Raw genomic sequence first — 27,777 nt, 5'->3', positions numbered from 1 at the left:
ACCACAGTGGTTTCAGAACCAGTTTTCCACTCTTGGTGACACAAGAGCAGCAGCCACATGAGGGTTCTACTCTCTGTGATACCACAGCGGTGGCAGCACATGCTTTCCCTTCCTTGTTACACCACAGCAGTGGCAGAACCAGGTTCCCCACTTTCTGTGAAACCACAGTGGTGGCAGAAGCAGCTTTCCACTCTCTGTGACACCACAGCGGTGGCAGAACTTGCATTCCTCTCTCTGTGGAATTACAGAGGTGGCAGAACCAGCGTCCCACACTGTCTGAAACTATGGCAGTGGCAGCAGTAGTATACCCTGTTCTGTGACACTACAGGGGTCGCAAAACAATCTTTCCACTCTCTGTGAGACCACAGTGGTGGCAGAACAAGCTTTCCACTCTCTGTGACACTAGAGAAATTGCAGCACCAGTCTTTCCTTATCTGTGACACCACAGTGGTGGCAGAACCAGTGTTTCCCCATCTGTGTGGCCGCAGTGGTGTCAGAAGCAGCATTCCACTCTCTGTGACACCACAGAGGTGGCAGACCAAGTGTTTCCATCTCTGTGACACCACAGCAGTAATCACACATGCTTTCCACTCTCTCTGTGACACCACAGCGGTGGCCAAACTAGCTTCCCACTCTCTCGTGGGTGATAGCATGTGGGAGAAATCCTGCTCAGTTTGGAATTCTAGCTAGCAGAAGGCCAGTGTCGGGACAGGACCTGGAGCACCAACGAAGGTCGGTTTCCATGGGAAAATAAACTCAGCCCCCCAGGTTCCTGATGTCAGTTTGTAGGAGGCGTTTCACACTCCAAGAGCAGCCAGACCTGCAACTTTTGGAATCTTGCATCTAGGAGAAATACTGATCCGTTCGGAATTCTAGCTGGCAGAAGTAAAGTTCTGGGCACAGTGTCTTGGGCACGAACTAAGGTCTGTTTCCATTGGAAACTAGACTCAGTTCCCCTGGCTCCTGATGTGACCTTGTAAGAGGCATTTGGCACTCCAAAGGCATCTGAGGTGCCAACTTCTGGCTGCTTGTACCTGAAAGAAATCCTGATCCATTCGGAATTCTACTTGGCAGAAGCCCAGTGCCTGGCACTGGGATGTAGGCAAAAATAATGGCCTGTTTCCATGGGAAATTAAACTCAGCCCCCCAAGTTCCTGATATCAATTTGTAAGAGGCATTTGGCACTCCAAAGGCATCTGAGGTGCCAACATGTGGAAGCTTGCACATGGGAGAAAACCTGATACGTTCAGAATTCTAGCTGGCAGAAGTCCAGTTTCGGGCACAGGGTCTTGGCCAAGAACACTGCCTATTTCCATGGGAAACTAAATTCAGCCCCCCAGGTTCCTCATGTCAGCTTGTAGAAGGCATTTGGCAATCCAAGAGCAGCCGGGCTTCAAACTTGTGGCAGCATGCGTCTGGGAGAAATCCGGATCCATTCAGAATTCTAGCTGGCAGAAGCCCAATGCTGGCACAGGGACTTGGGCACGAACATTGGCTGTTTCCATGGGAAACTAAACTCAGCCCCCCAGGTTTCTGATATCAGTTTGTAGGAGGCATTTGGAACTCCAAGAGCATCTCTGCTGCACACTTGTGGCAGCTTGGGTGGGAGATATCTTGAATGTTTCAGAATTCAAGCTGGCAGAAGCCCAGTTCTGGGCACAGGGATATGGGCACAAACATTGGCCTGTTTCCATGGGAAAGTAAACTCAGGCCCCCAGGTTCCTCATGTCAGTTTTTAAAAGTCATTTGGCACTCCATGGGCATCTAAGGTGCCAACTTGTGGAACCTTGTGCCTGGGACAAATCCGAATTGGTTCAAAATTCTATCTGGCAGAAGCCCAGTGCGTGGCACAGGGACTTTGCACAAATGATGGCCTATTTCCATGGGACACTAAACTCAGTTCCCCAGGTTTCTGAGGTCAGTTTGTAGGAGGCCTTTGGCAATCCAAGAGCACCTAAGGTGCGAACATGTGGCACGTTGTACCTGGGAGAAATCTGGATCCATTCAGAATTCTAGCTGGCAGAAACCCAGTGCCAAACGAAGGGACTTGGAAAAAATGATGGCCTGTTTCCATGGGGAACTAAACTCAGCCCCCCAGGTTTCTAATGTCAGTTTGTAGGAGTCGTTTGGCACTCCAAAGGCATCTAAAGTACACACTTATGGCAGCTTGCACCTGGGAAAAATCCAGATCCATTTGGAATTCTAGCTGGCAGAAGCCCAGTGCCAGGCACAGGGATGTGGGCACGAACGATGGCCTGTTTCCATCGGAAATGAAACTCAGCCCTATTGGTGATGGATGGAGAGACAGGAAGACTGATTTTGGTGATCAGAATTTGATTTTACTCAGGTTATCCAAGAGCTTATGTACCATTTCAGTAAGTTTAATAATTTCTACTACAATAATTAGGTTAAAAGATCATACAAGCAACTTATGGATATTATAACATCTTTATCGTAGGGGGTTGATTGAATCTCTTCCCTTAAGCAGGTTTAATCCCATCTTCTCATAATCTCAAAGTTCTGTTAGTGCTTGCCATGGCATCCTAGTCATCAGACTAGCTATGCTAATTAAGTCTTTCTTACACTCTGTCTTGTGTATTCCCACACAGCACCCCAGGTTCCTGATGTCAGTTTGTAGGAGGCATTTGGCACTCCAAGAGCATCTAAGGTAAACACTTGTGGCAGCTTGCATCTGAGAGAAATCTGGATCGGTTTGGAATTCTAGCTGGCAGAAGCCCAGTGACAGGCATACAGATGTGGGCACGAACCATGGCCTGTTTCCATGGGAAACTAAACTCAGGTCCCCAGGTTTCTGATGTCAGTTTGTAGGAGGTGTTTGGCACTCCAAGAGCATCAAATGTACACACTTGTGGCAGCTTGCATCTGAGAGAAATCTAAATGCAATCAGAATTCTAGCTGGCAGAAGCCCACTGCCAGGCACAGGGATGTGGGCATGAACAATGGCCTGTTTCCATGGGAAACTAAACTCAACCCCCCAGGTTCCTCATGTAAGTTTTTTAAAGTCCTTTGGCACTCCGAGAGCATTCAAGATACACACTTGTGGCAGCTTGCATCTGGGAAAAATCCTGGTCCATTTGGAATTCTGCCTGGCAGAAGCCCAGTGCCAGGCACAGGAATGTGGGCACGAACAATGGCCTGTTCCATGGGAAACTAAACTCAGCCCCGCAGGTTCCTGATGTCAGTTTGTAGGAGGAGTTTAGCACTTCAAGGGCATCTAAGGTGCCAACTTGTGGCTGCTTGCATCTGGGAGAAATCCTGATCCATTCGGAATTCTAGCTATCATAAGGCCAGTGCCAGGCAGAGGGATGTTGGCACAAACCAAGGCAGAAAAACTGTCTTTCACAGTTCTCAAGAAGGTACTAATCCTTCACTGATGTGCAGAGGCAGTCCTGGCTCTGTCCAAGCCTTTATGAAAGGCTGATTCTGACAGTGCCATGTTGTTCTTCATCATTTTGAAGGATGGAGACATCTTTTCTGTTGTTAAACCAAAGTCTCCCAATGGAAAAAAAAAGGGATGTAATTTTATCACATGCTAAGGGGCAGCATTCCCACTAAATTTTCCTTGTCTGAGCTATCTCTGGGAAAAACTCCCGATGAGAGAGGGTCACTGAACCCGCATCACAGCCCTTATACATAGTGGCTTTTCTCAGTTTAGCGGTACCAGCTGAATGGGTTTTCCCAGATGGACCTTTGGTCCCATTAAGGTGCATGTGACCTTTATTTGGCCACTGAGCAAATCTGGATTTTGTAACTCTGACTCCAAAAGGCACCATTCTAAATGGAAATAAGTGTCACTGTGCAGACACCTGCTGGCTGCCCAAAGGAGTTCTCCATGCTGATGAGGCTGGATCCTGTGAGTGTTGTTCATCACTGCACAGCACCAGCTGGATATTGGCAGCTGCTGTTCTTTGTTAGTTTTCTAAAAAATAAAACTCCTTGTTAATTGTAATATGTGTCATTCCTTTAATGACTGAGTCCAGACCATTAGTGCACAATGTATTAATTTTTTCCTCTATTTTTTCAGTTTCCCTCTGTATTGTTTGTACTGGCATTGTCTTTCTTTTGGACAGAAATTAGCTTTTTCCCGATTTTCAGAAAAGTATTTTAAGTCTAATGTACTCTTCTTGTTGTTATTGTTTCCCCAGCATCATCTTTTTGCCACTACAACATCTTTTTGGTGGAAAAAGAAGACCTGAAAGTACTAATTGTTGTGGAAAGGTAAATTTGTAGTATGATTATTGGGTTGCACTGTTTCTTCTGTAATTCAGCTTTTCACATTGTTTGCCTCAGCTATTAAATGCTTTAAATTAAATTCAACTTTGCTAACATTTTCAAAATAACATTCTGAAGATGTTGGGTTAGAACAATGTTGGGGTTTTCTTCACACCTTAGAGGTTTTGGAATCGAGCAAGAAACTTGAAGATTTTAATCCTTAAGTGTCTTAAATTGTGAATTTCACGTTATGTGGTATTCTAATAAAACAAGCATCAGGTTGGAACTCTCTGTTACTTTAATCAGACTTACCCATGCAGAAGATATTCTTTCTCTTCAAGAAGAAGCAGCAGTTTCTAGTATCAGATGGATTCCAGTACTATGCTTCACAGCATTAAAAAGGTCAAAATGATGGATAAATATTGTGCATTAGACATTGCCACTGCACTACAACTTGGGCAATTATTTATGCATTCAACATGTAATGGGATGAGATTGGAACTGAAGATTTTAGACATGCCAATGCCACACTCAGGCAACTTTTTTCCACCATGCTTATCCTTTTAAAATGATCTATCATTCTTGAACCACCCCCTGAACTGGGAAGCTGGCTGTAGGTGATTCTGCTGGGGCAAGAGCTTGGGCCCAATGGCCTCCAGAATTTTCTGCCACACTGCACATCACAGTGTGATGTGATGAAGTGTTTCCTGAGGGAGTTTCTTTCCCTTATTAAACCATCTGTATCTTGACCCATGAGTGTTTTCTCACATTTGCCTTTCTCCCTTGTCCTCCTGACAGAGCGGGAGTGGGCAGCAGGATGGGGGGTCACCTGCCAGCCAGGGCCAGCCCCTCCCACCCCTGAAGGGTCTGAAATCTGCAGAGAAGCCAGGTGGGAGCACAGGCAAAGCAAGAAGCACTGTGCACAGAGCTTGTACCCTGTGCTTGGCTAGTGGCATCAAGTGTGACTTGCAGCTGTAATGAGCAGGAGGAGAGAAGTCTGAGGGGAAGCTGAGCCTGGGAAAGGGCAGGAAGGAAGCCAAATTGGTCTACTTCAAATGAGCATGTGTCCTGGCTAACCCAAGATGTTATTGTAGTCCATTTCTATCTGTGCCCAAAATTTTTACTGTCTCTTTAAGATCCAGCACCATGGCTGGAAGGTGACACTCAGGGGACAGGGGTTGCTGGGGTTCCTTTTCAAAGTCAGGGGTCTCTCAGGCAGACCCCTCTTGCCTTGTGGTCTTTGCTCAAGGCAGAATCCTTGCCTTGGGTTTTTCTGTCGGTTTTTCTTTTTCCCCCTCCCTTTTGTTCCTCTTTTGCATCTTGGACTGCCGCAATGCAAGTTCCAGGAGTGCCTGTCAGCAGCATTGTGCCACAAAGAAGAGTGGCCTTGCTCCAGTCTGACTTGCCATAGCGTGGCAGCAGTGCCCAGCTGAGGCAAGAAGGCACCAAGTCACCCCAGCCCAGCTGTTTTGCCTTGCCTTGCCTTGCCTTGCCTTGCTGTTCTCTGCCACAACGAAGGTAAAATTTCTCTATGAGTTCGAGCTGTTTGCTGAGTATCACCTGCTGGAATGTGCCAGCTGCCTTTGCTGATGGAGGGATAAGTAGGGAGGAAAGCTGACTCTATTTTTCCTTTGTCTCCCTAAACATGGGTGCCCATGGTGGATGCCATCTTGAAAGGGGGGAGTACCCCTCCACTTTGAGTTTGTCTTTGTTCCTGTGGAGTTTGTGGGATTTAACAATTCTGTATCTAGTTATTATTTCCACTAGTAAGGAGAAATGAAATATGAGTAGACATAAGTGGATTGCGTACACTGGACCTATCTTGACCTAGAGGGGACTGCATGTTGAGTTTTGTCACATGCATCTTCACAGGACAGAAGGCTGTGAACAGCCTCTCAGCTTCTCAGCACGAAGTGACCAGCAGTCATCTCAGGGGAGACCATGGGGACAAGTGATCACCTCACAGGATTGCAGAGACAGAAGCCCCCTTGTCTCCTCCCTCCCTGGCTGCCCCATGGCTGCGCTTTGCCACCCTGACAGCCAAACACTCTCCTCTGGGTCTAGGACTAGTGGGAGGGATGTGGACCTTGTGGTTGCATAGCTGGACATCCTCTGTGTCATGCTGCTGGGGAAGCTGGTGTCATTTCTGGGCCTACCAGGGTCCCACAGCATCCCTACTTCTCTCTGGGACAGCTCCATGGAAAGGAAGGGGTTTGATGTCCCTTTGTCCCTGCATCTGACTCAGTGTCATTGGGGTGCTGGAGCTCACACTGCAGCAGCCCCATATGGGCCTTCCCCAAGCCCCTACAGCTGGAGACACCAAAAATGGTGACATGGAGTGATGACACCTGGTCCCACTTGTGCTTGGAAGGGTCTGTAGTAGTTTGAAGGCAAAACAAATGAGAGGCTCCAAGTCAGAGATACAGTTTAATAGGAAAAAAAAAAAAAAGGAAAGAAAGTAAAATAAAATCGATGCAATAATACAAAAGACCACTGACAGAGTCAGAATACAACCTGAGCGTAGTGATGGAAGCAGTCCAGATGAGGTGGTCTTCCTGAAGCAGTGATCCTGTAGAAAGGTCTGGTAGCTCGGGTCCTCTGGAAATCCAGTGGGTAAGCGCCCCTCTGGTGTTCAGAGTCTCAGCTTATATCCAGGCTGGAATGCTTGGTTCCTCCCTCTGGGCGGAGCATCTCACAATGGGATGGTGAGTCATGTGATAAGGCCTGATGGGCCCATTAACAGGAGTTAGTCCAGGAGGGGGTTATCTGTGAGCTGTGTAGCAAAGGTGCTGATGGCCCATTAACAGAAGATAAGCCAGAGTGGAGGAGGCAGGGAGCACTGCCTCACCTGGTTTCAACAGTTCATGAAGATGGTGATAGAATATACTTCAACCCAGGACATTATCCACCCCTTATTCTATTACCATCTACATCATCCCAAATCAATACTTTCCTTAAACTACACACACACACACACACACACATATATACAATGAAAACCTACACACAGTTCTCACTTAAAATAAGGTCTCCTTGTGGTACACAGTGGGTGTCCCCATCCTTTTGCATCACCCACCAAGTGTAACCAGGTCCTTGTGCAAAGACAACCCCACGGATGGGTTTGCCCTTGCCCGAGGTGGGATTAATCCAAACAGTCTTTCCTAACATACCTCTCATGTGTACCACAGGGACCCTATCTCCATCCACTCTGTGCAAGGATTCAGAGTGGGCAGGACCAGCTCGATTGATGGACCCTCGGGTATTGACCATCCAGGTGGCCTTCGCTAAGTTCTGTTCCCAATTTTTGAAGGTCCCTCCACCAAGTGCCTTAAGGGTAGTTTTAAGCAGTCCATTGCAGCGTTCCACCTTCCCAGCAGCTGGTGCATGGTATGGGATATGGTATATCCATTTGATTCCGTGTTCTGTGGCCCAAGTGCTTATGAGGCCATTCTTGAAATGAGTCCCGTTGTCTGACTCAATTCTCTCAGGGGTGCCATGTCTCCACAGGACCTGCTTTTCCAGGCCCAAGATGGTGTTCCGGGCAGTAGCATGAGGCACAGGGTAGGTCTCCAGCCATCCAGTGGTTGCTTCCACCATGGTGAACACGTAGCGCTTGCCTTGGCGGGTTTGGGGAAGGGTGATGTAGTCAATTTGCCAGGCTTCCCCATACCTATACTTTGACCATCGTCCGCCATACCACAGAGGCTTCACTCGCTTGGCCTGTTTGATCGCAGCACAGGTCTCGCAGTCATGGATAGCCTGGGAGATGCTGTCCATAGTAATGTCCACCCCTCGGTCACGAGCCCATCGATATGTTGCATCTCTCCCTTGATGACCAGAGGCATCATGAGCCCAACGAGCTAGGAATAATTCTCCTTTGTGCTGCCAGTCTAGATCAACCTGAGATACTTTCACCTTGGCAGCTCGATCCACCTGCTCGTTGTTGTGATGTTCTTCATTAGCCCGACTCTTGGGTACGTGCGCATCCACGTGTCGAACCTTCACAGTCAGCCTTTCTACTCGGGTGGCGATGTCCTGCCAAATCTCAGCAGCCCAGATGGGTTTCCCTCTGCGCTGCCAGTTGGCCTTTCTCCACCGGTCCAGCCATCCCCACAGAGCATTAGCTACCATCCATGAGTCAGTGTAGAGATAGAGCCTTGGCCACTTCTCTCGTTCGGCAATATCCAAAGCCAGCTAGACAGCTTTAAGCTCTGCGACCTGACTCGATCCACCTTCTCCCTCGGTGGCTTGTGCAACTCGTCGTGTGGGGCTCCATACAGCAGCTTTTCATTTCCGGTTAGCACCTACAATTTGGCAGGAACCGTCGGTGAAAAGGGCTTATCGTCTTTAACTCTCTGGTAGCTCGTTATATGGTGGGGCTTCCTCGGCCCGTGTCACTTGCTCCTCCTCTTCTTCAGAGGATAATCCAAAGGTCTCACCTTCAGGCCAGTTTGTTATAATTTCCAGAATCCCAGGGCGATGCAGGTTTCCAACACGGGCACGCTGCGTGATCAGGGCGATCCATTTGCTCCACGTGGTGTCGGTGGCGTGATGTGTGGTAGGAACCTTTCCCTTGAACATCCACCCCAGCACCGGTAGTCAAGGTGCCAGAAGCAGCTGTGCTTCAGTACCAATCACCTATGAGGCAGCTTGGACTCCTTCATAGGCGGCTAAGATTTCCTTCTCTGTGGGAGTGTAGTTGGCTTCGGATCCTCTGTAGCTTCGGCTCCAGAATCCCAGTGGTCGTCCCCGAGTCTCACCCGGCACCTTCTGCCAAAGGCTCCATGACAGACCGTGGCTCCCGGCTGCAGAGTAAAGCACATTCTTCACCTCTGATCCCGTCCTGACTGGGCCAAGGGCTACCGCATGAGCGATTTCCTGCTTGATCTGGGCGAAAGCTTGCTGCTGTTCTGGGCCCCAGTGGAAATCGTTCTTCTTGCGGGTAACCAGGTAGAGAGGGCTCACGATTTGGCTATACTCGGGAATGTGCATCCTCCAGAAGCCTATGGCACCTAGGAAAGCTTGTGTTTCCTTCTTGTTGGTCGGTGGAGACATTGCAGTGATCTTATTGATGACTTCAGTGGGAATCTGACGCCGTCCATCTTGCCACTTCACTCCCAGAAACTGGATCTCTCGAGCAGGTCCCTTGACTTTGCTCCTCTTGATGGCGAAGCCGGCCTTCAGGAGAATCTGAATGATCTTCTCTCCCTTCTCAAAGACTTCTGTTGCAGTGTTTCCCCACACGATAATGTCGTCAATGTATTGCAGGTGTTCTGGAGCCTCACCCTTTTCCAGTGCAGCCTGGATCAGTCCATGGCAAATGGTGGGACTGTGCTTCCACCCCTGGGGCAGTCGGTTCCAGGTGTACTGCATGCCCCTCCAGGTGAAGGCAAACTGAGGCCTGCATTCTGCTGCCAGAGGAATGGAGAAAAAGGCATTTGCAATATCAATGGTCGCATACCATTTTGCTGCCTTGGATTCCAGCTCATACTGAAGCTCCAACATGTCTGGTATGGCAGCGCTCAGTGGTGGTGTGACTTCATTCAGGCCACGGTAATCCACTGTCAGTCTCCATTCTCCGCTGGACTTACGCACGGGCCATATAGGGCTATTAAAGGGTGAACGAGCCTTGCTTACCACCCCTTGGCTTTCCAGCTCACGAATCATCTTATGGATGGGGACCACAGAGTCTCTGTCGGTGCGATATTGCCTACGGTGCACTGTTGCTCGGGCGATCGGCACCTGTTGTTCTTCAACTTTCAGTAGTCCCACAGCAGAGGGATCGTCTGAGAGTCCAGGCAAGGTACTCAGTTGTCTGATGCCTTCTGTCTCTAAAGCAGCTATGCCAAAAACCCAGCGGTATCCTTTTGGGTCTTTGAAATACCCATTTCTGAGATAGTCTATGCCCAAAATGCATGGGGCCTCTGGACCAGTCACAATGGGGTGTTTCTGCCATTCTTTCCCAGTTAGACTTACTTCAGCTTCCAGTACAGTCAGCTCCTGGGATCCTCCTGTCCCCCCAGAAATGGAAATGGGTTCTGCTCTCACGTACCTTGATAGCATCAGAGTACACTGAGCACCGGTATCAACCAGAGCCGTATATCTTTGTGGGTCAGATGTTCCAGGCCATCGGATCCACACAGTCCAGTAGATCCGATTGTCCCTTTCCTCTACCTGGCTAGAGGCAGGGCCCCCCTACTCCTGGTCATGGCATACATTGCTCTCTTCTTGTAAATATGTTTCTGAGGTTCCTTCAAGAGGATCAGTCATATCATCATTCCTGTACCGTCTGGAGTTCTGTGCACGAGAGACCGGAGCAACATTGATTCTAGATGGGCTCTTTGTGGTAGGTGTTTCTCTTTTCAGTTCACGTACCCGGGCTGCTAAGGAGGAGGTGGGTTTTCCATCCCACTTCCTCATGTCTTCTCCATGCTCCCGAAGAAAAGACCAGAGGTTGCCTCGGGGTGTGTATCCTCTCTCCCTGGCTGGGGAGCGCCTGCTCCTAATGGCAGAGACTCTCATTGGCTCTGGCTGGATATGGTAAATTTCTTCCTTAAGTTCTTTTTTCAGTTTCTGATGGCCTTCTTCAATCAAGTTCCGGACTTGCTCAGCCAGTCTTGTTTCCACAGACGAGACATGGGTACGAACTGGGGCAGTGACAGTGTCCTCGTAAATTCTTAGTTTATTAGCCAAGACACCTACCCTGTCCTCACCTTCCCTCCATTGCAGTGTTGCCAGGTAACGTGAGTACATCTTGGGTCCAAGCCGTGCAAATCTCAACCACATCCGTGATGTGCACTGGACACCATCTGGGTTTTTAGGAAATCTCTCATCTTCTGAAAAAATGATCTCCAACACAGCCAATTCCCTCAGGCATCGGATACCTTGTTCTATTGTGTTCCATTTTTCTTGGTGCACTTGGAGGTCTTCTTTACAAAGGTATCTATCCTTCACACTTGTTAGCAGTCGCTGCCAGAGGCTGAGAGGTTCTTGGCTTTTCCCAATCCCCTGGTCAATGACCACATCCCGGGACAACGATCCCAGTTGCCTGGCCTCACTTCCATCCAGAATGGTGTCATTGGCTGCAGCGTCCCAGATGCGGAGCAGCCAGGTCAGGATGGACTCATTGGTCTGGCGGGTGAATTCCCTTCGCAGGTCACGCAGCTCACCCAGAGATAGAGAGCGAGTGATGATTTCTGGCTCTGTCTCTTCTGCTGATTGTGAAGGTCCTGCTGCACCCTCATCAGTCACTATGCGGACTGATTTGGTCCTTGATTTCTTCTTCTGAACGGGGGCAACTGCTACTGGTTTAGGCTGTTCCGGTTCGGTGATGGTTTGTGTGGAGATGCTGATGGCACCTTTGGTCCCTTTCTCCCCTGTGACAGTCTGCATAGATGTGGACACTGTTGCCTCACTTTTGGCTTCTTTCTCCTCTGTGACGGTCTGTGTAGATGAGGACACTGTTGCCTTGCTTTTGGTTCCTTTCTCCTCTGTGACACTCTGTGTAGACACTGATATTGTTGCTCTGCTTCTTTTTCCCTCTTCCTCTTCCTTCAGAACACGCTGTATCACACCATGTAGTGTTTTGATTCTAAGCATGGTGCGGGCCGTGCAGAGAAGACAAAGCAGGACTAACAACAACATCATGCTGTCCTTGGCATCCAGAGGGTATTCCATATTTTCAAAAACTGCTGTGTCATGCCTGAAAAGCTGGAAAAAATCATTCTTCACCCCTCCCCACAGGGGCTGGGTGAGATTGTTGAGGCCCCAGATGTAGCATCCTAGACCAGAACAAGAAAACAAAAGTGGGTGTATATTCTGAATAATGTTCATTGCCTCAGAGTTTATCAAGCAATGGACATAATAGACTACTAAAGCAATTTTAGTACCATACCCTGGTCTACGCAGGAGCATTAAGACTGGCAGATAGTACCCCAGTTGTGGAAAAATATAGAGAGATAGATATAAGACACATGTAAGCATGTTGAGCATCATAGCGAACAGGTGTCTTCTTCAATACAAAATTGTAATTCTGACTTTTCTCAGTGCCTTGTGCCGCACGTTGGGCGCCAAAAAATGTAGTAGTTTGAAGGCAAAACAAATGAGAGGCTCCAAGTCAGAGATACAATTTAATAGGAAAAAAAAAAAAAGGAAAGAAAGTAAAATAAAATCGATGCAATAATACAAAAGACCACTGACAGAGTCAGAATACAACCTGAGCGTAGTGATGGAAGCAGTCCAGATGAGGTGGTCTTCCTGAAGCAGTGATCCTGTAGAAAGGTCTGGTAGCTCGGGTCCTCTGGGAATCCAGTGGGTAAGCGCCCCTCTGGTGTTCAGAGTCTCAGCTTATATCCAGGCTGGAATGCTTGGTTTCTCCCTCTGGGCGGAGCATCCCACAGTGGGATGGTGAGTCATGTGATAAGGCCTGATAAGCCCATTAACAGGAGGTAGTCCAGGAGGGGGTTATCTGTGAGCTGTGTAGCAAAGGTGCTGATGGCCCATTAACAGAAGATAAGCCAGAGTGGAGGAGGCAGGGAGCACTGCCTCACCTGGTTTCAACAGTTCATGAAGATGGTGATAGAATATACTTCAACCCAGGACAGGGTCACATACCAACATGGACACCTCTGCCTGTCACTCTGATTCTTCAATTTTTTGATCTTATTTACATAATTCTACTGTAGTTTCTCACTCATTTAACATAAGTAAAAGTAATTGTTTATGCATTTCTCTCTGTGATAGACTGCTGGTTTGACCACTGGGCTCAGAGGGGTGTTCCTCTTGTCCCCCAGTTCTTGATCAAATTCTAAATCCTATTTAAACCCCAAATCATCATAACCCTTTTCTTTCTCTGCTCACTTCTCAACCAGACAGGTGAGTGTCGTTCTCTCATGTCGTGCAATACATCTGCCCCCGTTGTGTTTGGTTGTTATCAGGGCACCCCACCTCAGACTTGCCCACAGCTGTACTTTCTGCTCTGTCTTTGCCCTCAACATGGGCACCCCAAGGGAAGGGGGAGAGAAACCGCAGGTGAGCGAGGAGCAGTGGATATGGGACATTGTTGGGTGAGGCTGCCTCTGGTCACCACATTGTCCCTCCAGCACTGGACACTGCTGCCAATTTAAACAGAATAGGGAAATGGCTCCCACAGTTTCTGTTCCCATGCACATGGAGCTCTTGGAGGGGGGCACCAGATTCCTCACCAGAGCTGGTGGGAAGGAAAGGGGAGTTGCCAGGCTGCAGCTGATCCTCAGGCCCCTCCCTGTGAGGGTGTTTAGGGCAGAGTTCAGGCACCCCTACAATGTGGGGTGCATGGAAGCAGACAGGCAGCTCCCAGGCCCCATGGCATGGATAGAGCTCTGTGGGAAGGGGGAAGTTGCATATCCACTGCAACTCCCTGGAATGCGCTTGATGGTGGGGTCCCATCCCAGCTTGAAGATCCTGTCCAGCCAACTGCCACTGCTCCAGGAGTCTGATGACTGCCAGTGGGAGACAGTCCTTTCCAGGCCGTGCAGCCTATCTTTCCCCTTGGGGACCACCGTGATATGGCTGCTCTAGTCCCTTCACTTCTTGCATCCCAAGAAGAGCTCCAGGAGGACTGCGTCCTCCAGTTGTTCCTGCAGCCATCCCTGATCCCATAGCTGTGGTCCAGGCTGGAAGTGTTCATCACCTCAACTCTAGGAAGTGCCTTCCCCAGGATGATCCCAGCAGTACTGAGGTGTCAAGGGATATTACCATGAGCTTTTCTCCTTCACTTTCTTACCCCTCAGAACTTTCCAAGGCCGTGGCCTAGCTCTCCTCTGGGCTTGCCATATCACTGGCTTATGTACCTGTGGCCCATCAGAGTGGCCTGGCTGTGGGATGGTTGGGAAATGATGAAGAGGCACAGGACCAGTGCACAGCCCACGGCACAGAGAGGCCAAGCATGAGGCCCTGTGGTGGGCAAAGGGCTTGCCTGCCCTGTGGGAAAAAAGCCATGTTGTTCTGAACCCACCTGGCAGCTCAGAGCAGTTGGCAATGTGTGTTCTGTGCAGGGCCAGATATGCCAGGCACAACTAAGGGACATTCCTATCAGGGCAATGGATGCAGTGCATGGCCAAGTGACACGTCCACCTCACGGGGGGTAGAATAGAGGACTCAGTTCACCCACATCACCCTGATTGTCAAGGTGCTGTTGCAGCCATAGGGACCGCTCCTGTATGCAATGGAATGACCTTGCTCACAAATTCCCCCAGCACTCAAAGCCACACTCAGGATGCTCCAGCTCACTCCATGGGGGAACCTCAGAGCCCTCCCCTAAACCTCAGTGCCAGCCCCATTGGCTACCAGGGCAGAGCCAGCATGAGGGGACATCTGAGGCAACATCTCTCAACAGTCTATTCTTCCTGCTGCTGCACCCACTGCTGCACACTCTGGGCCTCACTGCTGGAACTATGCAGTCCCCTTGCTGCTGCCTTCTCTCCCTCCTCCTCTACCTCCTCCTCCTCTCTGGGACATGGGCAAACCTGGAGGGTAAGTGGGACCCCTGGCTCATACACATCAGGTAGATGGGGTCCATGGGACTCCATAGGAGAGAGGCCTCCTGCTCTCCACCCACCTTGGGCACTTGCTTCCTCACTCCTCCTTGTCCCCTGGCTCCACGCCTCCTCCCCAGCAGGGATGCAGCCACCCCAGGTGGGTGCAGGGGATGGGAACTGGGGCTTCAAAGGGTGTAAGGGGCTTATGGGCGACCCACGGATCCCTGCAACCTCAAGGACCTATCCCTCAGCTCCCCTACTTTCCTCAGCCCTCTTCTCCCAGTCACATCTTCTCCCTGTCAACCCTTGTCGCATGTAGGGACCTTCACTATCCAGCTGCTCCAGACCACCACCTTCCAAAACACCTCGTTTGCAGATGCGGAGGGGCTGAGTCTGCTGCAAGGCATCAAGCTTGGTTATCTTGATAAGCACACATGGTCCACCCACTTCTGCCAGCCCTGAGTGTGCTCAGCCCTGCCCCGAGCTGACTGGGACATCATTGAAAACATGATTAAGATCCATTTGCACCGGTTCAACCATGTGATCAATGAAGGGGCCAGGCAAAGGGACGTCCCCTGTGAGTACCCAGTCTTCACTGCATGCCCTTTCTGAAAAGCAGCTGGGAAGTGGGCAAGGATCTGACAGTGCTGGTGCTGTATAAGGAGAAACTGACCATGGCTGCAGGAAGGCAATCACAGCCCCTCATGCAACCTCTGTCTCCTCTCTGCTCCACCAGACCCTATTGTGGCTCAGTGGATGGCAGGCTGCGTGCTGTACCCCAACAGAACCTCCCAGGGCTTTGCCTATGTGGGTTAAAATGGAGAGGATTTCCTCAGCCTCAACACAAAGAATGTCATCTGGACCTTCTCCCAGGACACCAAGTAAGTTTTCATGGTATGTCCAGTCTTTTCTACAGAACTCCACTACCTTCACTGAGATGGTGGAAATCATGTTCAATGAAACCTGTGTCAATGGGATGAAGATGCTCCTGGTCTATGGGAGGGCAGCTCTGGAGAGACAAGATGAGCCCACCCTGACCCTGCAACAGCCACCCCCACACTGGGGCCCAGCCGTGCCCCACCAGACTTGCCCCACGCCTTTGCTCTCATTCCCCAGAGCTGCCTGTGGCCATAGTTTTCACCTGCACCCCCAGCCTAGACCAGCTGCTGCTCGTTTGCCATGTCACTGGCTCCTACCCCCGTCCCATCAGTGTGGCCAGGCTGTGGGATGGCCAGGAGGTGTCTCTGGGCCCGGCATTCAACACCAACCCCATCCTGCCCAATGCCGACCTCACCTACCAGCTCTGCAGTGTCCTGGCCGTGGCCCCCCGGGATGGGCACAGCATTGTCTGCCGTGTGCACCACCAGAGCGTGGGCAGCCACAGCCTGCTCATCCCATGGGGTAGGTGCCACCCATGGGGATAAGATGGGTGTCCTGAGCCATCCTGCCCCACAAGCTGGAGCAAACTCCAGAAAGTTCATGCCAGCTTCTCCCGATGTTTCCCAGGGAACTCAGAAATGGTGCTGATCGCAGGGCTCACGGTCGGGCTGCTTGCAGCCGTGGCCATAGCTGCCACGTTGGTGCTTTGGGTGTGGAGACAAAGGTGAGTCCCTCTCTGCCCCATGGAGCGGCAGTGAGAGAGGAGGGGAGGAAATGCCCAGGGAATACCTGCACTGAGCAGCAAAGCTCTCGCTTTGGCCCTGACAGATGCTGTCTGCACTCCCACAAGGGCTCTGCCATGGAGCACCCAGCTGTCCTCCTCTCATTTCAGAAAGCACCAGCAGATGGAGGAATCCGAGTCCAGAAACTCCATCCTGAGCAAAGAAGCTTAGCTCAGAAGGGAGCCAACATTCCCCACTTCCTCCCACTGCCTTCACAGCAACCATTCTGCTTCAACTAAGTTCTGGGCATTAGCAATTGCAAGACTAACTCAATTCAGAGATGCACAAGAGAGACCTGGCAAGAGAAACCTGAGCTTTTGACTCTCTTGAATTTTCTAAACACACACAAATTCAAGTCTGAGACCTCCTCACTTGTTACACATGGTCATCTCAGCTTGTGGCACTGGCCAGTCCACCCACTGATGCTCTGGGGCACCTCAATGCCCACTGCAAATTCTCCTGGTTCTGCTTCAGTACCAGTTTTGTCAGAACCTGCAAAGCTGTCCCTGTAGAAGAGTTTTTAGAAGAGAGAGGCCACAATTTATTGATAGAAGGATTGAACTGAAAGTCGCAGGGGAACCCCGATAAAGGTGGGAAGTTGGCAAGAGCAAACACAGATACGATCAATGTGATTAATGCTACATTTCTCCATTTATTGTGTGAAAGATGGCAGGTATACACTCTACATAGTTTACAGTTACAGAGAAATTCTCATTGTCACACAGCACAGGGAAGAATGCAAACACTTGTTGTTTAATAAACTCTTAAGGAGGCCACTGTGTCCACACCAATTACTATACTTGCGAACTACTATAAAACCCTCTGACCCTTGCCAACACCTTAAACTATAATTCTAACTGCGCCACACTCCTGGCACTGAATTTCTATCTGTGCCACAACCTCCTACAGGACTCAGTGCTGAGGCCTAAAGGCCTCAGCAATGCGGCCCAGTCTGGGTGATTCAATTATAGTCCAGATCTGCTCCATGGAAAAATCCCTGCTACCGGGGAACAGTATGAGGTTTTGTACTGTGCCTGTTGTGTGCTGTGCTGCTCTTACTTTGCCTTCAAAGTAGCAAATGTAATAGCTAGTTGGTTCCATTCACGGATGCCTCCTCATGGAAGCTGAAGACATGTAACAAGTTGCTGTACCTTCTCATAGATCCTTAAAGACAGAAATGTTTTTCATAAGGTAATACAAAAAAGAATTTGTTGCCAGAAGACATGAACCAATGAGCAATTATTAAAAGTGCTTGCACATAAGATTTTAACCAATCACAAGTTGTTTAGCTGTGCCTGCTTCTACCTTGTAACCACATAAATATAGGGAATAAAGAATAAACTGAGAGATCAAAACCTAATCATATTGGTGGCGTTTTGATACTCAGCTCCATCTTCGCAACAGATTGGTGACCGATGACGTGATGAAGAATCAGCAGTGAAGCTTCAAAACTCTGGACACAGAGATGGGAGCTCCGAGGAAGGAGACGCACAAGTGGCCCCATCAACAGAGAAAAGTGGGAGCTGGATTCTGAGAGGCATGCCTCAGACTTCTGCAAGGTAAGAACTGCGAGCAAATTGAACTAGATGCTGCAGCTCAACTGCTGAAAAATATACTCTCTAAGAGTGGCAAAGCAGGAGAAGTAAAGCACCTTCCCAATTTAGTGGAGTGGGCACAGAAGCAAGGGCATTTACAAGAAGTGCCTTTGCTGTTTAGCCCTGGGGAATGGCAAGGAGTTGGAGAATGTCTCTGGCAGAAAGTGATTGAAGGAGGGAAAGTAGGAAAAGAAGCTCAAAGCTTTGGGAGCATTTGGAAGTTGGTGACTGAAGCACTGGAGGAAATGAAAGCTGAAAAATGTGTAGCAATGATTACTTCCCAAGTCCTGAGCCCAGAGCCCTCTGTGAGTGCCAAAAGACAACATCTAGACAAATTGCAAATCTTTTGGGCACTGGGTTCATGCAGCCCATGAGAAGCATGGTTGCTGTGCCTGAAAATTTTGTTGCAGAAATGCAAAGTTATGTAACAAAGCAACAAAAAACGTCTGTAAATCAAGAAAAAGTATCTGAAATCATGCCAACTTCTCAGCCAAAGACTGAGCAAAAAACAGGTTTGCTGTGAGTCTCAGAAAAGTTATCCACGACTGCCATCTAGTGGATCAAGCAGTTCAAGTCAGTCAGAAAATAATACGATGTCACAACAGCCTGACAAAGAACAAATAGAAAATAGAATGAAAAAGTTTTAGAAAAATTAGAGGATCTTACTACAGAGCAACAAAGAAGAGACAAATATCAAATAAAGCCAACAGCTCCTTCTTGGACAAACAGAACACAGCCATGTCAGAATACAATAGAGCTCAGACAATTTGATGAAGAAAATAGACCTCCACCACGTGCCCTACAACTGGATTCTATGCAAGTACAACGAAATTCATCCTCCCGGTGGTCAGGAGTCATTCGTGGTGCCATACTTGAAGGAGAGTGGTAAGCAGCAGCATCCATTTCTTCCCCGGTTATACTAGATTATGCAAATCAACTGGCTGAATGGGGACCACATGATTGGACGATTCTACAACAAGCAAAGCAAACTGTCACTCAGCATGGACTGAAATCTGAAGCTGTAAAATCTATTATAACGTGGATTTTTTCAGCAGATGTCATGGCTCCAGTGGACTGTAAGAATTTAGCAAGATTGTTGTTGATTTCATCTGAATTTTTAATGTGGGAAAATGAATGGTATCGGAAAGCACAAATAGAAGCAAACAAGCAAAGACCCCAAGGACATGATTTATATGAAATTACTGCAGATATGATTACAGGAAGAGGAAGTTATGTATCTGTATCAACTCAATTATCGTATCCTCTGGCCATTCATCATTTAGCTGCTCAACTTGATCAAGAAGCTTTGTTTAGTATACCACAAGATAAGAAGACTCCAACTTTTTCCAACATAAAGCAAGGACTCAATGAAAGTTATTCTTATTTTGTTAATCGACTGTGGGAGTCACTCAAAGAAAATTCAGATTTACCAACTGAAATGAAAGATCATCTTTTTTGAGTGCTTGCATTTGGCAATGCAAACAGCAAAACAAAGTCCAGCCTAGTGAATTTATCACAAGGATCACCTGTCGATGAAATGCTTGTGCGTGTCAACAGAGCAGAGCAACAATCTCACACTGCTATGGTAGCTGAAGCTGTGAAAGAAGCAAAAGGATCACAAACCAATTTTATAGCAGCTGCTTTTAAAGCAGGGGAACAATACTCAACAGCTGTTTGTCCCAAAAGAAAGCAAGGAGGAATGATAGGACCATGCTGTCGATGTGGACAGTCAGGACATTCAAGAACAAATTGCAATCAGACTGTCTGGTGTGACAAGTGTCAAGCTGATAGTCATGCTACTGTAGCTTGTTAAAAATCGGAAACGGAGTCAAGAGTGCGAAAGGAGGCCGCACGAAGATAACAGTAGCCCCGCATGGGATTCCTACGTCAACAATGGCCGGCCACCAGAGGGAGCCTCGGAGTGGATGTGGAAACAACAGTAGATGTTACTTTAACTAATAGTACAGTTAAAAAGTTCCATCAAATGCTACAGGTCCTCTTTCAAGTCAAGATAGTATTCTTGGAGGAATTCTAGTTGGAAGATCATCAGCTGGTATAAAAGGACTCATTGTTATTCCAGGTGTCATTGATTGTGACTTTGAAGGACAAATACATATTATGGCTTATACTTTAAATCCACCAATGTTTCTACCCAAAGGAAGCAAGATAGCTCAAATAGTTGCTATTTTTAACAATCAACCACATTTTGCATTTCAGAAAGACTTACAAGAAGAATCCTTGAGAATACAAAGAACTGGAGGATTCGGTTCCACAGGACCTGCAGTTTGTTTTACACAAACAATGTCACAAAGGCCCATGCTAACTCTTAATATCACATGTATGGGAAAAACAGAAAAAATTACTGCAATGCTTGACTCAGGAGCAGATGTATCTATATTGAGTAAGCAGAGATGGCCTGCTGAATGGCCACTTCAGACACCACCAGGACAAGTTTTAGGTGTGGGTGGTGCAACTGCTCCTCATCTCAATGTGCATCCAGTGACATTTTGTTTTCCTGAAGGACAATCAGTTTCTCTGTGACCTTATGTGATGCCTTTGCCAGGAGCTTTAGAAGAATTGATTGGACGAGATGTCTTGTCACAAATTGGAGTTGTTCTCACTACAACACCACTTCAGCCTTTTTAGGACAAGCCACTGAAGAGCAGCCTCCAATTCCACCCCTCAAATGGCTCACAGAAAAACCAATTTGGGTGGATCAGTGGCCAGTGACAACTGAGAGGCTGCAAATTGCACAACAATTAATAGCAGAACAATTGGCTGCCGGACACATCAAATCATCAGTTAGCCCATGGAACATGCCATTTTTGTAATTCCCAAGAAGTCAGGCAAATGGAGATTGCTGCATGACTTACGACAAGTCAATTCACAGATGCAAGCGATGGGAGCTTTGCAACCAGGTTTACCATCACCAGTCATGTTGCCACAAAAACGACCTTTATTAATTATTGATTTAAAAGACTGTTTTCTCACTATTCCACTTTGCTCTCGAGATACTCAACGGTTTGCTTTCACTGTGCCATCTGTGAACAAAGGAGAAAAAGCTCAGTGCTTTGAATGATCCTTGGTGCTTCCCTAAGGGATGCGCAACTCCCCCACTCTCTGTCAACTTTGTCGCTTGGGCCCTGAAACCAGTTTGACAGCGTTTTCATGACACCATCATTTATCATTACATGGATGACGTTTTATTTGCACGTCAGCAAGCATTTGGCAATCAAGAGCTCACAGACATTTGCGCCTTGTTGGCAAACAAAGGACTGCTTGTAGCTCCTGAAAAAGTTCAACGAACAGCGCCACGGAAGTATTTAGGATGGAACATTTCTGACTCCCAGATAAGCCCACAAAAAATTGCTCTCCACAAACATCTGTACTCTGCGAGATGCTCAACAACTTTTGGGAGATTTGCAATGGGTTTGGACCATTGTGGGAATTACAAATGAAGACCTTCGGCCATTGTTGCCACTTTTAAAAGGTCATGATGCTGATCAGCCTTGTCAATTGTTTACTCAACAGCGAGAGTGCCTGTTCATATTAAGTCAGAAACTTTAATCAGGTTGGGCCTCTCGACGACTTCCAGAAGTACCTTTGTCTCCCTTGATTGTCAATTCAGAAGATAGTCCTTTTGCAGTCATCTGTCAATGGCAAAAGAGGGAATGTGACCCAGGATTAGATGTCATTGATGCCATTGACAATGACAACAAGAAGTGACACAAGAAGAAATCTGAATTTTTGATCTTGGAGTGGATTTTTCTGCCTACCTCCCCACCTATCAGTATTTACACTTGAACAGACGCTATTGGAGCTCTCATTCGGAAAGGACAAAACAGAATTGTGGAAATTTCTGGGACAGAACCTGCAGATATCAGTATACCTATCCAAGCAGAAGACCTCACATGTCAGCTTCGACATGCGCATCCACTGCAAGAAGCATTGTTAGAGTATTTAGGTGTGATCCACTCTGAACAACCAAAAGGACCTCTATGGCAGATGATTAATAAAAAGCAGTGGCTTGAATGACCAAAGCGTGTGCAACAACCTGTGAAAGGAATAACTGTATTTACTGATGCTGGAAGAGCCTCACACAAAGCAGTTTGTGTTTGGAAAGGAGATGTCTGGAGATCTCAACACCTTCTAGGAAGTGTTGAAGATTCGCCTCAGACCTTGGAACCCTCAGCAGTGTGTTGGGCCATGTCTACCTGGCATCAAGAACCTTTGAATGTGGTGTCAGATTCTCTTTATGTTGTTGGAGTAGCACAACCAATTGAAGATGCCTTGCTAAAAGAAACAAAAAATCCAAGTTTAGGGCAGTTGTTTATACAACTCAGAAGTGCAGTTAAAATTCGAACAAAACCATATTGTGTCATCCACATTCTAAGTCATCAGTGGGATCAAGGTTTAGGAGAAGGAAATGCTTGTGCTGATGCACTTGTGAGCACAGTTAGGCATATGCCTCCTCAAGATCAGTTTGGCCAAGCACGAAAGAGTCATTATGTATTCCATCAAAATGCAAGAGCCTTGAGAAGACAGTTTGGACTCTCACATGCTGAAGCACCTGGAATTGTTTGCGCTTGCCCACAGTGTAGTCATCATGGACCAGGCCTTGGTCTAGGTGTCAACCCCAAAGGTCTCAAAGCGTTGGAGATCTGGCAAATGGATGTTACATATGTAGCAGAGTTTGGCAGACTGAAGTATGTACATGTATCTGTGGACACATATTCATAAATGGTACGGGCCACTGCCCAAGCAGGAAAAAAAGGAAAGCATGTATGCAAGCACCTCACTGCCTGTTTTGCTGTTATGGCTGTTCCAGAAACCGTGAAAACAGATAATGGTTCTGCCTATGTTGGTGAAACTGTCAAGGTGTTTATGAGGCAATGGGGTGTGAAACATATCACTGTTATTCCACACTCTCCCACTGGTCAAGCTGTGATTGAATGTACTTATCAAATTTTGAAAAGCTATTTGAAAAAGCAGAAGGGAGACGAAAAAGATCCCCATCAGAGACTTAATAAAGTCCTCTTCACAATGAACTTTTTATGTCTCATAGAAGGACGAGAAGAACCTCCTGTTGTTATTCATCATTGGACTGTAAAGAGTGGACGACCACAGAGCCTTCCTGATTTGCTTGTAACCTACCGGAACCCTAAAACAGGGATCTGGGAAGGTCCTGCACCAGTTCTTTTTAACGGTCATGGTTACATGTGTGTTTCCACAGGTGAAGGTCCATTGTGGGTGCCCAGCAGATCTATGTGACCTGCATGGCCAAATAAGAAAAGAGACGATAGTGGAGACGAAGACTGTGTCTCCTTGGACCAACTACATGACTGATCAACTTATTTCAGGATCAAGATATTAATTGCTGGAACCATAGCATAACAAGTTGTTAGAGGATCACCATTTGGAGAAATAGCATTATCAAGAGAATTAAGAAAGTGTATTCATTTGCTTTTTCCTAGCTGCTGTTTTCCAGTAACTTTAAATTTACACTGTGGTCTTTGTTCTAACACTTTTCATAAACATAGCACAGCGCTTCTTGTACATCATTGTGTTTGTTTTGATTGTTTTGAAAATTTTAGAGAGCAAACTTTTGAGTGACATTGTAGAGAATACATAGGGCTTGATGATCAACAGCCTGTACAGCTTTGGATGCTAGAAAATAAGAGAAGAGGTCCGTCTAGCTGTGCTAAAATGGGCAATCAACAAGGCTTACGGAATTGCGAAATCAAGCCTGAACACTTTATTGTTGGGATGGTCATGTTTCTGTTGTGGTGCAGAACAAGCTGCTTCCTCCACCAGATAGATGTGCGCCAAAATATGTGGGTCACATGGGCAAATGAGACAGGTCAGAGTTCTTTCTGTTTATCCATGACCTCTGCAGGAAACCCTTTTAGAACTTGTCTAATAGGGATTCCTGGAATAAATGTTTCAGAGTTCAAAAGTTATAGCACAGGAAAATGTAGAACGGAGATGTCAGATGCTCGTTGTATGGCTGAATTGATTTCTAAATTGACAAAACCCTTGCCATGGGATCCACAAGAATTAGACCTATTAGGATCTCAGCCCATTGGCAATTCTTCGAAAAATTGGACACAAACATGTTTTGGATTTGGTGGATCTGCATTTGCAGGTGTTCAATTCAAAAATTTATGTGATTGGTCAAGATGGACAAATGTGACTTCTACATCACCATGGTACACATTCAAAGGCACAGATAGCTATTGTGGAAGTAACACTACCTCTAAATCACCTCAAGGTTTTGGATGTCTTGACATGGAAACTGTCAAAAATCATTTAAGGCTTTGGAACAATGACACTCCAAAAGCTCTTCCTCCAACTGTACTTTTAATTTGTGGAGACCGTGTTTGGCAGGGAATTCCATCAAATGTATTTGGAGGTCTGTGTTACTTGGGAAAACTAACTCTGTTAGCTCCTTCCATGAGACAATGGCTTGACATGACAATAGCTGATCATGTGCAAAAGCAGAAAAGATCACTGGGATTAACACCAAAGTGTAATGACAAAGTTGAATTGATGAGTGTTACAGCTAGAACCCTTTTAGCCATATTTACACCAGGTGCAGCTTCTGGAAATGCTTTGAAGAATTTAGTACATTTAGCTTGTTGGGCTGAAAAGCAATCAAATGCAACTGCCACATTAATAGAAGAATTATTAATGGATCAAAATAGTTTAAGGCATGCAATTTTGCAAAACAGAGCTGCTATTGATTTTTTAATTGTTGGCACAGGGACATGGATGTGAGGATCTGGAAGGGATGTGCTGTATGAATCTGAGTGATCACAGCAAATCCATACATAAGAAATTGCAGTATCTATGACAGCACGTTCAGAATATCCAACAAGAACAAGGCCTGTTAGATACTTGGTTGACTAATTGGTTTGGCAACATTTCCAAATTGGCTGAAAGAACTAATTATAGAAGGTCTGCAATTTTGTGGATATTTGCTGGTATTTGTTCTTGTTGGCTGCTTGACACTCTCTTGTGTCAAGAAAGGCTTTGAGAAAGTAGTGAATCAAGAATGGATTGCTCAAAAAGAAAACGGGAGAATTGTAGAAGAGTTTTTAGAAGAGACAGCCCACAATTTATTAATAGAAGGATTGAACAATCCCTGCTACCAGGGAACAGTATGAGGTTTTGTACTGTGCCTGTTGTGTGCTGTGCTGCTCTTACTTTGCCTTCAAAGTAGCAAATGTAATAGCTAGTTGGTTCCATACACGGATGCCTCCTCACAGAAGCTGAAGACATGTAACAAGTTGCTGTACCTTCTCATAGATGCTTAAAGACAGAAATGCTATTCATAAGGTAATACAAAAAAGAATTTGTTGCCAGAAGACATGAACCAATAAGCAATTATTAAAAGTGCTTGCACATAAGATTTTAACCAATCACAAGTTGTTTAGCTGTGCCTGCTTCTACCTTGTAATCACATAAATATAGGGAATAAAGAATAAACTGAGACATCAAAACCTAATCATATTGGTGGCGTTTTGATACTCAGCTCCATCTTTGCAACATGTCCCTTTCTACTGTCACTTTCTGATATATGTTTTTCCTAAAAATTGCCTTTATTAACCATATTTCAGAAATATTTGTGCTGAAACTGAACTGTTCAACAGAGACTAACAGAACCTGGCCAGAAATGGTTTTACAAAGTGCTGAGTAACACTGAAACTCTGATGTAATGTATGGGAGCCACAGATGTCTATGAAATGAAAAGAAACCATTCATATTTTCACTAAGATCACGTGCCTTTCCTTAGCAGCAGAATGGGCTTGAAGAGGTTTTGATCATCCATGTATAGAAGCTGAAACACTGCTGAATTATTGGCACTAATTGCAGAAAGCACCAAGGCATGGGGAAAAAGCAGTACATGTGTGCCTGTGCATACATGAACATGTTCTCACATATTGCATGGAAACAAGCAACTGTGGACATGGGGGTAAAGTGACTCCAAGGTTCCTAATAAAGGAGAAAAAAGAAGCCCATGTCCCATCAAAGACAGCAGAGTTCACACATACACAGGAAGGCATGTAGTTCATGCTCCCAATCAGCTTGAACATGTAGCTTCAAAAGGTTTGGTTTCACTAGACAACTTCCTGCAAAGTTTCCCAGGATAAGTCTGGCAGCCTTGTGTAAAACAGAAAACCTGGCTGGCTTGTGGCCATATCCACCACAAATCCAATAGTGCTTGTTCTCCCCTGGCCAGAACCTGGAAACCACAATGCTGGCGTGAGGACTTCATTTCCCTAGCAGCCAGTCACCTGTGGGCATGACAGGACTCAAGCACCTTGCTGCAAGAGGAGTGACACCAAGCTTCTCCCAGCCCCTGCTGAATTGGGACAGACAGATGAAACTCTTTGGTGTGGGCATGCCTCCCTGCAGCATTGGCACCCACAGGGCAAACAGGGCAATTCCTCTCCCAAGCAGAGTGGAACATCCTGCAGCACTCATGGGACAGGGCAGACCTGGAGAGCAGGTGCCACCACTGAGGAAACATGTTGAGGAAAGCTGTTCGTGGGAATGACGTACCAAGAGACCCTACACCACACCCACAAACATCTGGTACCAGGGGGGTGTCTGCAAGTGTTTGCTCACATCCCCTAAGAGACTTACAATAACACGCCCCAGCCGGGCATTTTTGGAGGGTTCTTAAGGCACCTCACCCCAGCCGAGTGCGATGGTTGCTGCTGCTCACCCACCCACCCAGTATGGCACCCAGAGGCACTGCATCCCTGTGCACCCCACCCCAACTCACCCAGGCATGGTTTCTGGGGTTGCAGCCTTCACCTCAGGGGAGATTGCAAAGACCAGTGTCACCCGTGGGATCATTGAGGACCAGTGGCCACATGAGAATTTCAAAGTCCTATAGTCCTCCAGGGCAGGGGGAAAGTGGGGATCAGTAATCACCTGAGAGGACTGCAAGGACCAATGTCACCTGAAGGAACTGTGGGGACCAGTGGTAACCTGGGGGTGACTCTGAGGACCATGGTCACTTGAGAGGACTCTGAGGTCTGTGTGGACCAACATTCCCCTGTCCCCTTGGGTCATTTTCAGACCAGAGAACTGACAATATGAAGGAGGAAGATGTTGTGAGCGAAAAAGGGAAGTCAAAAAAACTCCAAACATGAGAAGTACATTCAATAGAGAAGTGGAAGAGCTAGGGCAGAACTTTAAAGCAGATCCACTGCATCAGTGGGAGCCATCTGGAGGAATTTCCAAGGGGGCTGAACACATTGTGACCACCTGCACAAGCCAGGTGCCTGGTCCTGTCCTGTGAGCAACTCAGACACCGGTAGTGTCACATGCATCTTCACAGGACAGAAGGCTGTGAACAGCCTCTCAGCTTCTCAGCACGAAGTGACCAGCAGTCATCTCAGGGGAGACCATGGGGACAAGTGATCACCTCACAGGATTGCAGAAACAGAAGCCCCCTTGTCTCTTCCCTCCCTGGCTGCCCCATGGCTGCTCTTTGCCATCCTGACAGCCAAACACTCTCCTCTGGGTCTAGGACTAGTGGGAGGGATGTGGACCTTGTGGTGGCATAGCTGTACATTCCCTGTGTCATGCTGTTGGGGAAGTTGGTGTCATTTCTGGGCCTACCAGGGTCCCACAGCATCCCTACTTCTCTCTGGGACAGCTCCATGGAAGCAAAAGTATTCAGTATTGGGATGCTACCAAGGTGGACCCCTCAGACTCACCTTTGACTGTCGTTTGGTTCTGCCTTCACCCCCTGTG

General features: G+C 47.3%; 1 pseudogene; it reads left to right on the top strand.

Moving 5' to 3' along the window:
• The first annotated feature begins 14,666 nt into the window (after positions 1–14,666).
• Positions 14,667–16,582, top strand: LOC136293736 (T-cell surface glycoprotein CD1b-3-like; annotated as a pseudogene).
• Positions 16,583–27,777: the final 11,195 nt, after the last annotated feature.

This window comes from Chamaea fasciata, unplaced genomic scaffold (genome assembly GCF_029207755.1).
Source record: "Chamaea fasciata isolate MVZ Bird 193981 ecotype frontalis unplaced genomic scaffold, bChaFas1.0.hap1 SCAF_9, whole genome shotgun sequence".
Classification (NCBI taxonomy): Eukaryota; Metazoa; Chordata; class Aves; order Passeriformes; family Sylviidae; genus Chamaea; species Chamaea fasciata.
Note: the sequence above shows the minus strand (reverse complement) of the source record. Positions and strands in the feature narration are given on the sequence as shown.